The following is an 11878-nucleotide window of genomic DNA, read 5'->3' as shown; positions in this document are numbered from 1 at the left end:
CAGTGTATATGGATTTGAGTGTAGTCTTAATTTTGCGGTCTGCTGGTTCTTTCAAAGCGGTAGACCCAGGGACAGGTAAAACCACCTTTTTAGACAATCTGGAAACAGAAGCGTCTACTGTAGGAGGGTTTGCCCACTTTTTCCTATCCTCTTCAGGGAAAGGGAAAGGAAAAGCAACCAGAACTCTCTTTGGGATCTGGATTTTTTTCTCTGGGTTTTCCCAGGATTTTTCAAATATAGCGTTACCTTTCCTGCATCTAGGGAATTTAAGGGCGACTTTCTTATTTTCAGTAAAATAAGCCTCCTCGACCTGTTCAGGAATGTGTAAAACATCCCTAATGGCCTCAATCATTAGTTGTACCCCCTTAGCAAGGGATGCCTCCCCCGCAGTATGTCCCCATCACCGTCATCCGTATCAGAGTCGGTATCCGTGTCGACTTGCATTACTTGGGCAAGTGCATGCTTTTGGGGGCATAAACTAGGGGACTTAGATGAGGTAGTGGGAGCTGAATACGATAAAACCTCCACAGATTGTTTTAAAACCTGTGTTTCAGTCTCATAATTAGCTATCCTAGATGAAATCTGGGATATCATACCTTAATAGAAGCCACCCACTTGGGTTCGGGTTCAGAGGGCTGAGACAGTGTATTGCATTCCTGAGTTCATGGAATAGACTTCTGGAGAATATACATACTCTGCAGCACAAGATACAGAGTCCCTAGACATGGCAATGAGGGATATATAGCATACACACACACAAACACACATACACAAAAATTGTCAGACAGTTTCCCCCAGTACCTTCAGAGAGACATAGAGTTATGTAAGCCAGCCCACACAGCGCCCCAGTAGACAGATATATAATAAATGCCTGGCACTGACTGTGCAACCTTAATAGACTACACAGTAATGTTATTAACAATCACTCCACCCCCCCCCCCCTTCTATAACCCCCTGGTACCGAACAGGATAGCTGGAATTATGTGGAGGGTCAGCGCTCCCTGTCAGCGTCTCAGTAGTGTGATCTGCAGGGAGAAAATGGTGCTGGTGAGTGCTGGATCCGCTCTGAGGTGAAGCTCCCCCCCTAAAATGGTGCTTCTTCCCGCACTTTGTAACATTATACTGGCCTGAGGTAAATGTTGCTAGCAGTAGTACAGTGTCCCTGATAGCTGCTATGACCAGTTTAAGGGTGCTTGCGCTGGCCCAGGGCGCCCCTCACAGCAACGCACTCTGTACCTCTGAGCCCTCTGGAGCGCAGCTGCAGCGCTGCGCTCCCACCCTGATGCTGCCATTCTCACCGGATCCCCGCTTGTCGGGTCACCGGTGTCCAACGCAACACCGACGCCTTCTGGCTCTGTTAGGGGGTGGCGGTAGTGCTGCGGGATCGAGCTGTCGCCTCAGGTGCTTGCGATCGACACCCTCAGGAGCTCAGTGTCCTGTCAGCGGTGCTAGTGGCCATTAACCTCGGAGGGTTGGACACTACTCCCCCCCCCCCCCCCCCCTTAGTCCCACAAAGCAGGGAGGCTGTTGCCAGCAGCCTCCCTGTGCCTAACGCTAATAACAATAGGAAAACTAGAAAAACTATGGAGCTCCCCTAGCTGTGACCGGCTCCTCCGGGCTCATTTTCTAAACTGAGTCTTGTAGGAAAGGCATAGAGGGAGGAGCCAGCCCACACTATTAAACTCTTAAAGTGCCCATGGTCCTGTTGGACCCGTCTATACCCCATGGTACTAATGTGGACCCCAGCATCCTCTAGGACGTAAGAGAAATATGGAATATATGTATATATATTTATAAGGTCCTTTACATGTAAATTTATTTTCTATTTTATGCGATGTTACTAATCTCGCCCCAGATAAAGGACTTCCTGCCTACAATTATACAACCATGCCCTCAACACATACCTTGACAAAAACTGTGGTCGACATGCGTTGGTGAGAGGGCTATAGGGACGTGCAGTCAGGGGAGGCAGTGCCTCCCCTGTCATAATGAGTAAAATAACACAAAGAAGATATTTATAAAACATATTCTGTTTCATAAATATCTTCTTTGCATTTTTATAATAATCATTGCCCTGTAAATGCAGTCCAGTGTTTATGCGAGGCAGCAGGATCTCTGCCTCCCATTGATAATTGGCAACCGTCTGAAGCGGGGGGCGGGGCCAAGCCACGGGCTTTAAAAGCCCATTGAAAAACATGAGGAAAGAGGCAGCTATATCGCTGCCTCATTGACGGGGCTGTGCCTTCAGCCCAGATGAAATCACGCCCCCTGTCAGTCATAGGACAGCAGATCTTGCCCTGGTTCTGAGTAACTGGCCAGAGGGCTGAGAATTGTATTAAGCCACGCCCCCTACTGTGATTAATGCGGAAGCACCCGAGCACACTGGAGCAGCCAAAGCAGTGCAAGGATTCCTGGCAACACCAGACTTTCTTCAGCCTCAGCTGTTTCACAAACAGCATTTGACATGTGCCTGACCCCTGTCTGGAGGAGACTGATACCATCATGGGAGACGCAAGCTCTGTGTACATGAAAGGTAAGCAGCTAGCAGCCAGGGACCATCAATCATTGCCACTCTGCACTATATGACCGGCATTTACATAGGTGACAGCAATACAGGGTGAGTAACCCTCAGCTCCATAACTTTGTTCACAGACACAGGATAGAGTTGCTCCTTACTGTACTAAAGAGCTCATTCAGCAGCAATTCTGGCCATCTGCACATGCGCAGCGCGCGTGCGGTACCGTTCTTATAGGGATCGCATCTTGGAAGAAAGCGATTGCTATGTAAATGGACATTAGTGGAGGGGCGGCGACATGGCGTTGGGATGGTATGGTCCGGACAACGGAGGCGCTTTCTGGGCAGCTACAACAAGACGTCACACGCGGCCACTGCAGCCTACCTGCATATGCAGGGGGTCAACCTTAATTCCTGACTCAGCATCGCTAATTCCTGACTCAGCATCGCTAGCCGCCGATTAGCATGCTGGGAGTGATGTGCTGTGACGGCTGCCGGGGGTGCTGTGCATGTGTGGTCAGCTAAGACCACACTGCACAGCGCCCTCTTCCAGGGAGGGTTCCGGGGGAATCCTCTACTGGCTACAAGTGCAGTGTGTAGCCCATAGGCTACAATGGACTACCACCATCAATGGCAGCAGCCAATATCGGGATTGCTTTGCATTAAGAATATTGGTAAATCATGCAGCATAACATAGAAACATATGGGGGATGCGACTGCTGACGGAATGGAGGGATCGCAGCAGGCTGCGGTCACTGCTTCTTACATTCGGGGGATACTTAATATTTGTGGCTAACTCCCTAAAATGGGTGTTTTTGGGGATATAGCCACAAATATACAATACTAAATGGGCCCCACTCTGTCGTAACATTTGAGCAATTATAAAACACTGAGATCTATGCTTGAATGAAATCCTTTTATTAAGGTGTCTATGCATGAAACAACACTGGCGTATTTATAATGGGTGCAGTGTGTGCAGGGGGGGGGGGGGGGGTCCAGGGGGCCCCACACCGCACACCCTGCACCCATTAATAGAAATATTTACCCTCCGGAGTCCTGCAGCACAGCAGCAGCGCAGTCAAAATCACTGGGAAAATGATGCGGCGCCATTTTCCCAGTGTTTCGCACATGCGCAGTAGGTAAATCACTGGGAAAATGGCTGCCGCGCCATTTTCCTGGAGATCTGCGCTGGCACTGTAGACTCTGGGACCGTAGTGCCCAGAGTCTACACAGCGCTGTCAGGTAGAGAGGAGGGGCCCAGCCAGAGTCTGCACACGGGCCTCCTCCTCTCTAGAAACGCCCCTGTGAAGTAGTGAAAAGAGTGGAGAAATAGACCAGTGGAAAAGTTGTCGATGGCAACCAATCAGCATCTCCCTTACATTTTACAGAATGTACTTGAGAAAGGCATCCTACACAGCAGATTGGTTGCTATGGGCAACTTCACTGGTCCATTTCTCCACTCTTTTCACTACTTCATGGATATTTGCATATTTATAACTAGACTCAGCTGCTGAATTCTTTCTGTTTTGATGTGTGGCAACGTGTGAGCCTTGCGTTATACTGTGGTTTTATTCACCCAAACTATACTGTAAAGATCCCCTTCCACCCCCATGTGTGCCTCCCTAGCAACTGACTTCACCGCACGTCACTGTATGGACACCTGAGGACTTTCTAGGTCATCCTTTTTAGAGGTGAGGTAATCCAGATACTTCTTTACTCTCTGGAATTGGGTTTAACATCCACCTAGACCGACTTTAATGGTGCTGCCCACTTGTTTTATTATTACCTATGTATGAAGTTTTTATAAATACATTTTTAATTTTAATACCATATTCTACACTCCTGATACATTATTTCCTCCATATATATGCAGGATACTCGTGAGATTGGGAGGAGCTGTGAGTCACAATTGAGGACTCAAGACGTATAAAAAGGAACCGCTACGGACGTCTTGACACATCGAACACTGTGAGTAGGGTACGCCCACATTCCTAGAGTGTTCCCACATCCCTAAAATCTCGGTTGACAACATATTGGGTGTCTTATTAAAGAAACCGCTATACTGTATATGTTGACCAGTACTTACTGATGTAAGTATGGTACGTTCTCTATACTTACCTTGAAAGTAAATTTAAAGAAATTTTAAGAGAGGGAATATACCCTTATGATGTGAATTTTATCAGATTGGCTGTTTTTTTGGATTCCTTTCCCCTTCCTTGAGATCTTATAAGACAAGAAACGCTGTGCGTGACCATTTACCTCAGTGGGAAGATTCAAGAATGAAAGATACCTTTACATGAGGAGAATTTCACACTTAGACATGAGTACGGTACGCATACACCATCATCCCCTAAGGAAATTGAGGAAGCACATGTGAAGCTAGACCACATGACATTGTTGTAACATTTTTTCTTTTGAGGGACGTTGGACTTTAGGAAGATTGCACTTCCAGTGAGAATACCACTTCAAGGAACACTGTTGGGATGCTCTTTTCTTCTGTAATTTTTAGACCATCTTTGTTCCCTCACTTACTTAATTAGACTTTTGTCAGTGCGCGGTGGAGCCAAACTCAATTTGTTCTTTATTCTGTCTTTTATCGGGTGTAGAGTGACACCCACAGTGTACCCCCACTGCAGCCGCTAAGGGCGCAGCAGTTTTCTATATACTCCATTTTCATATACACACATAGCATGTAAACATACAGCATATACACACACATAGCATGTATACATAAAAGTATATATATATATACACACACACACACACACACACACACACACACACACACACACACACACACACACACACACACACAAACACAGCATACATACAGCATATGCACACACACATAGCATGTATACATACAGCATATACACACAGCACATACATACAGCATGTACACACAAATAGCCCATACATACAGCATATACACACACATACATAGCATACATACAGCATATACACACACATACATAGCATACATACAGCATATACACACACATAGCACATACATATAGCATATACACACACATAGCACATACATATAGCATACACACACACACACACACACACACACACACACACACACACACACACACACACACATCATGTCCCCCTCCACCTCAAACATCAGGACAATGGGTGCCTCACCCGTCCAGCATAACTAAGCCCCGGTATATGCACACACCTGCTCGCTGCTCTCTGCCTCACCCGACTCTGGCCAGCTCTGATACAGAAGTCACATGGGACGGGAGAACTGCCCGGGAGAAGCTGCACACACTGCCTCTGCAGCTACAGCAGCTCCTCCTACACACTCTGCCAGCCGCACAGCCACAGCCTGCCTCCTCAGTCAGTCAGTCAGTCACAGTGTGATAGGAGGCAGCTACCGGCAGCCGCACAGCATGGGGCTTAGTTAAAAAATATATAAATAAAAATCGGTAAGCTGTGGCGATAGATCGGCGAGCAGGGGGGGTTTCTAGGTACTCGGAAACCACCTCCCTGCGTGCGCGTATTAGTGATGAGCGGGTGCGGATCCTCGGGATCCGAACCCGCCCGAACATCACCTTTATATTCACGGGTCCGAGCAACTCGGATCCTCCCGCCTTGCTCGGTTAACCCGAGCGCGCCCGAACGTCATCATCCCGCGGTCGGATTCTCGCGAGATTCGTATTCTATATAAGGAGCCGCGCATCGCCACCATTTTTCACTCGTGCATTGGAGATGATCGTGAGAGGACGTGGCTGGCGTCCTCTCAGTTTCTATGTTCAGTGGGCTGCAAATTGTGCTGCAAATATCTGTGCTCAGTGTGCTGCAAATATCTGTGCTCAGTGTGCTGCAAGTGCAAATATCTACGTTCTCTGCCTGAAAACGCTCCATATCTGACTGTGCTCAGTGTGCTGCAAATATCTGTGCTCAGTGTGCTAATTGCTTTATTGGGGGGACTGGGGACCAGCAGTATTATATAGTAGGAGGACAGTGCAGAGTTTTGCTGACCAGTGACCACCAGTGTTATACGTTCTCTGCCTGAAAAACGCTCCATATCTGTGCTGCATTGTAGTATATAGTAGGAAGACAGTGCAGAATTTTGCTGACCACCAGTATAACTATATATATAGCAGTACGGTACAGTAGTCCACTGCTCTACCTACCTCTGTGTCGTCAAGTATACTATCCATCCATACCTGTGGTGCATTTCAGTTTTGCACAGTTTGCTGACCACCAGTATATATAATATATAACAGTACGGTACAGTAGGCCACTGCTCTACCTACCTCTGTGTCATCAAGTATACTATCCATCCATACCTGTGGTGCATTTCAATTTTGCACAGTTTGCTGACCACCAGTATATATAATATATAGCAGTACGGTACAGTAGGCCACTGCTCTACCTACCTCTGTGTTGTCAAGTATACTATCCATCCATACCTGTGGTGTATTTTAGTTGTTGTGCGCAGTATATATAGTAGGAGGACAGTGCATAATTTTACTGACCACTAGTATATAATATATAGCAGTACGGTACAGTAGGCCATTGCTATTGATATATTACTGGCATATAATTCCACACAAAATGGAGAACAAAAATGTGGAGGGTAAAATAGGGAAAGATCAAGATCCACTTCCACCTCGTGCTGAAGCTGCTGTCACTAGTCATGGCCGAGACATTGAAATGCCATCAACGTCGTCTGCCAAGGCCGATGCCCAATGTCATAGTAGAGAGCATGTAAAATCCAAAAAACAAAAGTTCAGTAAAATGACCCAAAAATCAAAATTAAAAGCGTCTGATGAGAAGCGTAAACTTGCCAATATGCCATTTACGACATGGAGTGGCAAGGGATGGTTGAGGCCCTGGCCTATGTTCATGGCTAGTGGTTCAGATTCACATGAGGATGGAAGCACTCATCCTCTCGTTAGAAAACTGCAGTGCCACTCCTAGATGGGTTAGGTGTTTGTGTCGGCCACTTGGGTCGCTTAGCTTAGTCACACAGCGACCTTGGTGCACCTCTTTTTTTCTTTGCATCATGTGCTGTTTGGGGACTATTTTCTAAATCTGCCATCCTGTCTGACACTGCAGTGCCACTCCTAGATGGGCCAGGTGTTTGTGTCGGCCACTTGGGTCGCTTAGCTTAGTCACACAGCGACCTCATTGCACCTCTTTTTTTCTTTGCATCATGTGCTGTTTGGGGACTATTTTTTGAAGTGCCATCCTGTCTGACACTGCAGTGCCACTCCTAGATGGGCCAGGTGTTTGTGTCGGCCACTTGGGTCGCTTAGATTAGTCACACAGCTACCTCGTTGCACCTCTTTTTTTCTTTGCATCATGTGCTGTTTGGGGACTATTTTTTTGAAGTGCCATCCTGTCTGACACTGCAGTGCCACTCTTAGATGGGCCAGGTGTTTGTATCGGCCACTTGGGTCGCTTAGCTTAGTCACACAGCTACCTCATTGCGCCTCTTTTTTTCTTTGCATCATGTGCTGTTTGGGGACTATTTTTTTGAAGTGCCATCCTGTCTGACACTGCAGTGCCACTCCTAGATGGGCCAGGTGTTTGTGTCGGTCACTTGGGTCGCTTAGCTTAGTCATCCAGCGACCTCGGTGCAAATTTTAGGACTAAAAATAATATTGTGAGGTGTGAGGTGTTCAGAATAGACTGAAAATGAGTGGAAATTATGGTTATTGAGGTTAATAATACTATGGGATCAAAATGACCCCCAAATTCTATGATTTAAGCTGTTTTTGAGGGTTTTTTGTAAAAAAAACACCCGAATCCAAAACACACCCGAATCCGACAAAAAATTTTCAGGGAGGTTTTGGCAAAACGCGTCCGAATCCAAAACGCGGTCGCAGAACCGAATCCAAAACCAAAACCCAAAAAATTTCCGGTGCACATCACTAGCGCGTATGATCTTGTTGCGAGCCGCCGCAGCTCATCCTCTCTGCAGGTCCCGGTCATTGTTAGGTGACCGAATGTCATAGTACTTCCGGACGGCAGCTTCCTGCTGGTCGCTAGGCAACGGAGATGCCTGGTGGCCAAAGGGGCATATGTGGCTGCCTCTAAACATGCAACACTTCAGCTGCATGGAGTACTCATTAATTGAGGCTTGGCTGAGCTAGACTCCGGATTGGTTCCTCTGCTCTTTATATTGCAGTCAGCCCTGCCAGGACCTGCTGGTTATAGCTTATGCCTGCAGTGTGAGCCTCTGGTCTGTGTTCTTGGTGCCTGTAACCTTCTGTCTGTCTCAGTATTCCTGTTGATTCCTGGAAAACCCTGTATGACTGACCTGCTATACCTGCTGCCAGTATCCTGTCCAACTGGTTCCATTCCACCGGCAGCTAGAATCCTGTGTGACTGGCCTGCTTCACCAACTGCCAGTATCATGTTAAGCTCATTCCATTCCACCACCAGCTAGAATCCTGTGTGACTAGCCTGCTTCACCAACTACCAGTATCATCTTAAGCTTGTTCCTTTCCACCACCAGCTAGAATCATGTGTGAACGGCCTGCTTCACCAACTGCCAGTATTTTGTTAAGCTGGTTCCATTCCACCGACAGCTAGGCTCCTGTGTAACTGGCCTGCTTTACAAACTGTCAGAATTCTGTTAAGCTGGTTCCATTCTACTGTGAGCTAGAATCCTGTGTGACTGGTGTGCTCCATCTACTGCCAGTATCCTGCAACTGGTCCTGCTCTAACAACAGCATATGCTTCAGACTGGCCCTGCTCCAATTCTAGAATATCCTGCAAGCTAGTCCTGCTCCAACTCCAGCATATCCTGCAAACTGGTCCTACACTAACTCCAGCAAATCATGCAAGCTGGTCTTGCCTTAACTTTAGCATATCCTGCAAGCTGGTCCTTCTCCTAAGTTTCCAGCATGTCTACAATTTGTACCAGAGCCGGCTCTAGACCTTGTGGCGCCCAGGGCGGAAGTTTCCTGTGGCGCCCCCCGTTCCCCGCCTCCAGGTAAAATACAGTTGGTGCACGCCAAGGGCGCACGCCCCAAAACAGGGGCGTGGCTTCTTCATAGTTATCCCCCTGTACTTGTGCCCCGTTGTAGCTGTGCCCCCAATAGCTGTACCCCCAGCAGCTGTTCCCCCTGTAGCAGTGCCCCCTTTAGTAGTGCCCCCTGTACAGAGGCAGAACACTGGGAGACAACTGAGTAATCTGCCGCCGGGCTCCCGCTCTGAAGGGGGGCACCTCTCCTCCCATTCTGTGACACCAGTGAATTAAGTTAATTGATAGCTGCCGCTATCTTTTAGTGGCCGACTTCCTCACTGGTACCTGCACCTTACAAATCACACCCTCTTTATTGTACACATTTTACAAGTGTCATACCCAGGATTAGAACCCATGACCTATTACACTGGAAGCAGACACCTTACTGATGAAGCTGTTTGTGTCTGTATAGGAAATCTGAGAATTTTAACTATATGAAGATACTTCTCTGACAATTACACGTAACTTCATATAGTTAGCATTCTCGTGCTTCCTCTACAGGAGCAAATAGCTCCATCAGTAAAGTGTCTGCTGACACACACACACACACACACACACACACACACACACACACACACACACACACACACACACACACACACACACTTATCTTGATATAGGAAATATGGGGGCACCAATATTTATCTTGCCTCCGGGCAACTGGGACGAACTTACGCCACTGCCGCTGTAGCAGTGCCCCCAGTATCTGTCCCCTGTAGTTGTGCCCCTGTAGATTTGCCCCCCAGTAGCTGTGCCCCCAGTAGTTGTGCCCCCCTGTAGATTTGCCCCCAGTAGCTGTGCCCCCTGTAGCAGTGCACCCTGTAGTTATGCACCTAGTAGTTGTGCCCCCTGTAGCTGTGCCCCTAGTAGCAGTGCCCCCTGTAGCAGTGCCCCCAGTAGCTGTGCCCCTTGTAGCTGTGCCCCCCGTTGATTTGCCCCAGTAGCTGTTCCCCCTGTAGCAGTGCCCCCAGTATGTGCCCCCTGTAGATCTGCCCCCAGTAGCTGTGCCTCTTGTAGCTGTGCCCCTGTAGTAGTGCCCCCAGTATGTGCCCCCTGTAGTAGCGCTGCTTTGAAACCCTAGAAAAACCCCCACAATACTTACCAGCCTCGCTCCTGCTTCCGGACCGCTGCTGCTGCTGTCTCCGGGCGCTGCTTCCTCTCTATGGGAGATACGCCATGACGTCTCTCCCATAGCAGAGCCGCACTGACACTAGGGGTCAATTTTGACCTCTAGCGTCAGTCAGCGACGCCGGCTGCAGCGGGCGCACACGGCGCTCGCTGCAACTGGGGAGCGAGTAGGGAGGGAGGGTGGATCAGTAGCGGCTCAACGCGGCGGCGCCCTCAGGGTAGCAGCGCCCCGGGCAAAAAGCCTGCTTGCCCGTGGCAAGAGCCGCTACTGATTTGTACCCTATACCTCATGATTACCTTACGAATTACATAGGGCCTTACTGTTCTGAGCATAAGACCAAGCAGTCACTTACGTACTGGTAAGTGCACTTGCTTTATGGGAACAGCGGGTGACTGTTAGTGGCATGAAGACCTTGCTAGAGTGACTCTAGGGGTCTCATGTGAATTTGGTATATCATAACACCTTTACACAGGGCCGGATTAACAGTGGGGCGGATGGAGCTGCAGCTCCAGGCCCCCCATTGAAAATAGGCCCACAGGATCGCTCCAGTGATGACAGGAAAATAAAATCCTGTCATCAGCAGCAGCTCACTCACCTCACGTCTGCCCGGTCACCTTGACCCCGACTCGGCTGGCTGAAGTCCCGGCCACCCCAGGACCTGACCGAGACTGGCTTCACCGGCATGAATCTGCCTGAGGCTCCGCCCCCAGGCCCTTCTGAGGCTCCGCCCCATACAGCCGAAGCCCCGCCCCCGTCATCCGACTTCTCACTGGCAGCAGCACATACTGTAAAGCCTTGCGCCCTGTCTGGTGTGGGGCTGCACACAGTGCACAGTGCGCATAAGAAATGTAACAGCCAGAACAGGAGAAGAGCAAGATAGGTGGTGGGTGGTGCCACAAACTCAGTACATAAATTATGTAAGAAAACAGGGGGCATAAGTGAATTATATTTTAAAAGGGGGGACATGATGCTCAAGTTATATAAAGGGGAGATAGTGGGCATAAGTTGCATAAACATATACAGTGGGATGTACTATCACTAATCGCCACCCCTCACCGCTAATCACCTATGTACTAACATATGTGATTAACATCGCAATGCGGTATAGGAGGCCCCTGCGATGTTGTCTGCAGGGGTCGGCGGGGGTCTCCGTCACCTCCCAGACACGGAGGTGATGTGTGCAGGGAGTCCCCGGGCTCCTCCTCCTCCCCCCTGCAGCCGGAAGGAGACAAGTCTGTGCT

General features: G+C 48.7%; 1 protein-coding gene across 1 annotated transcript in view; it reads left to right on the top strand.

Annotated features, from left to right (window-relative positions):
• Positions 1–2396: 2396 nt before the first annotated feature.
• Positions 2397–11878, top strand: part of PACS1 (phosphofurin acidic cluster sorting protein 1) — a 502137-nt gene continuing 492655 nt past the window's right edge. Inside the window, exons 1-2 of the mRNA XM_063945169.1 lie at positions 2397–2533; positions 4388–4482. The gene's annotated coding sequence lies outside the window, so the exon portion shown is untranslated. The remainder of the gene's footprint in view (positions 2534–4387; positions 4483–11878) is intronic.

This window comes from Pseudophryne corroboree, chromosome 11 (assembly GCF_028390025.1).
Source record: "Pseudophryne corroboree isolate aPseCor3 chromosome 11, aPseCor3.hap2, whole genome shotgun sequence".
Taxonomy (NCBI): domain Eukaryota; kingdom Metazoa; phylum Chordata; class Amphibia; order Anura; family Myobatrachidae; genus Pseudophryne; species Pseudophryne corroboree.
The sequence above is the reverse complement of the archived record's forward strand: the minus strand, read 5'-3'. Positions and strand labels throughout refer to the sequence as shown.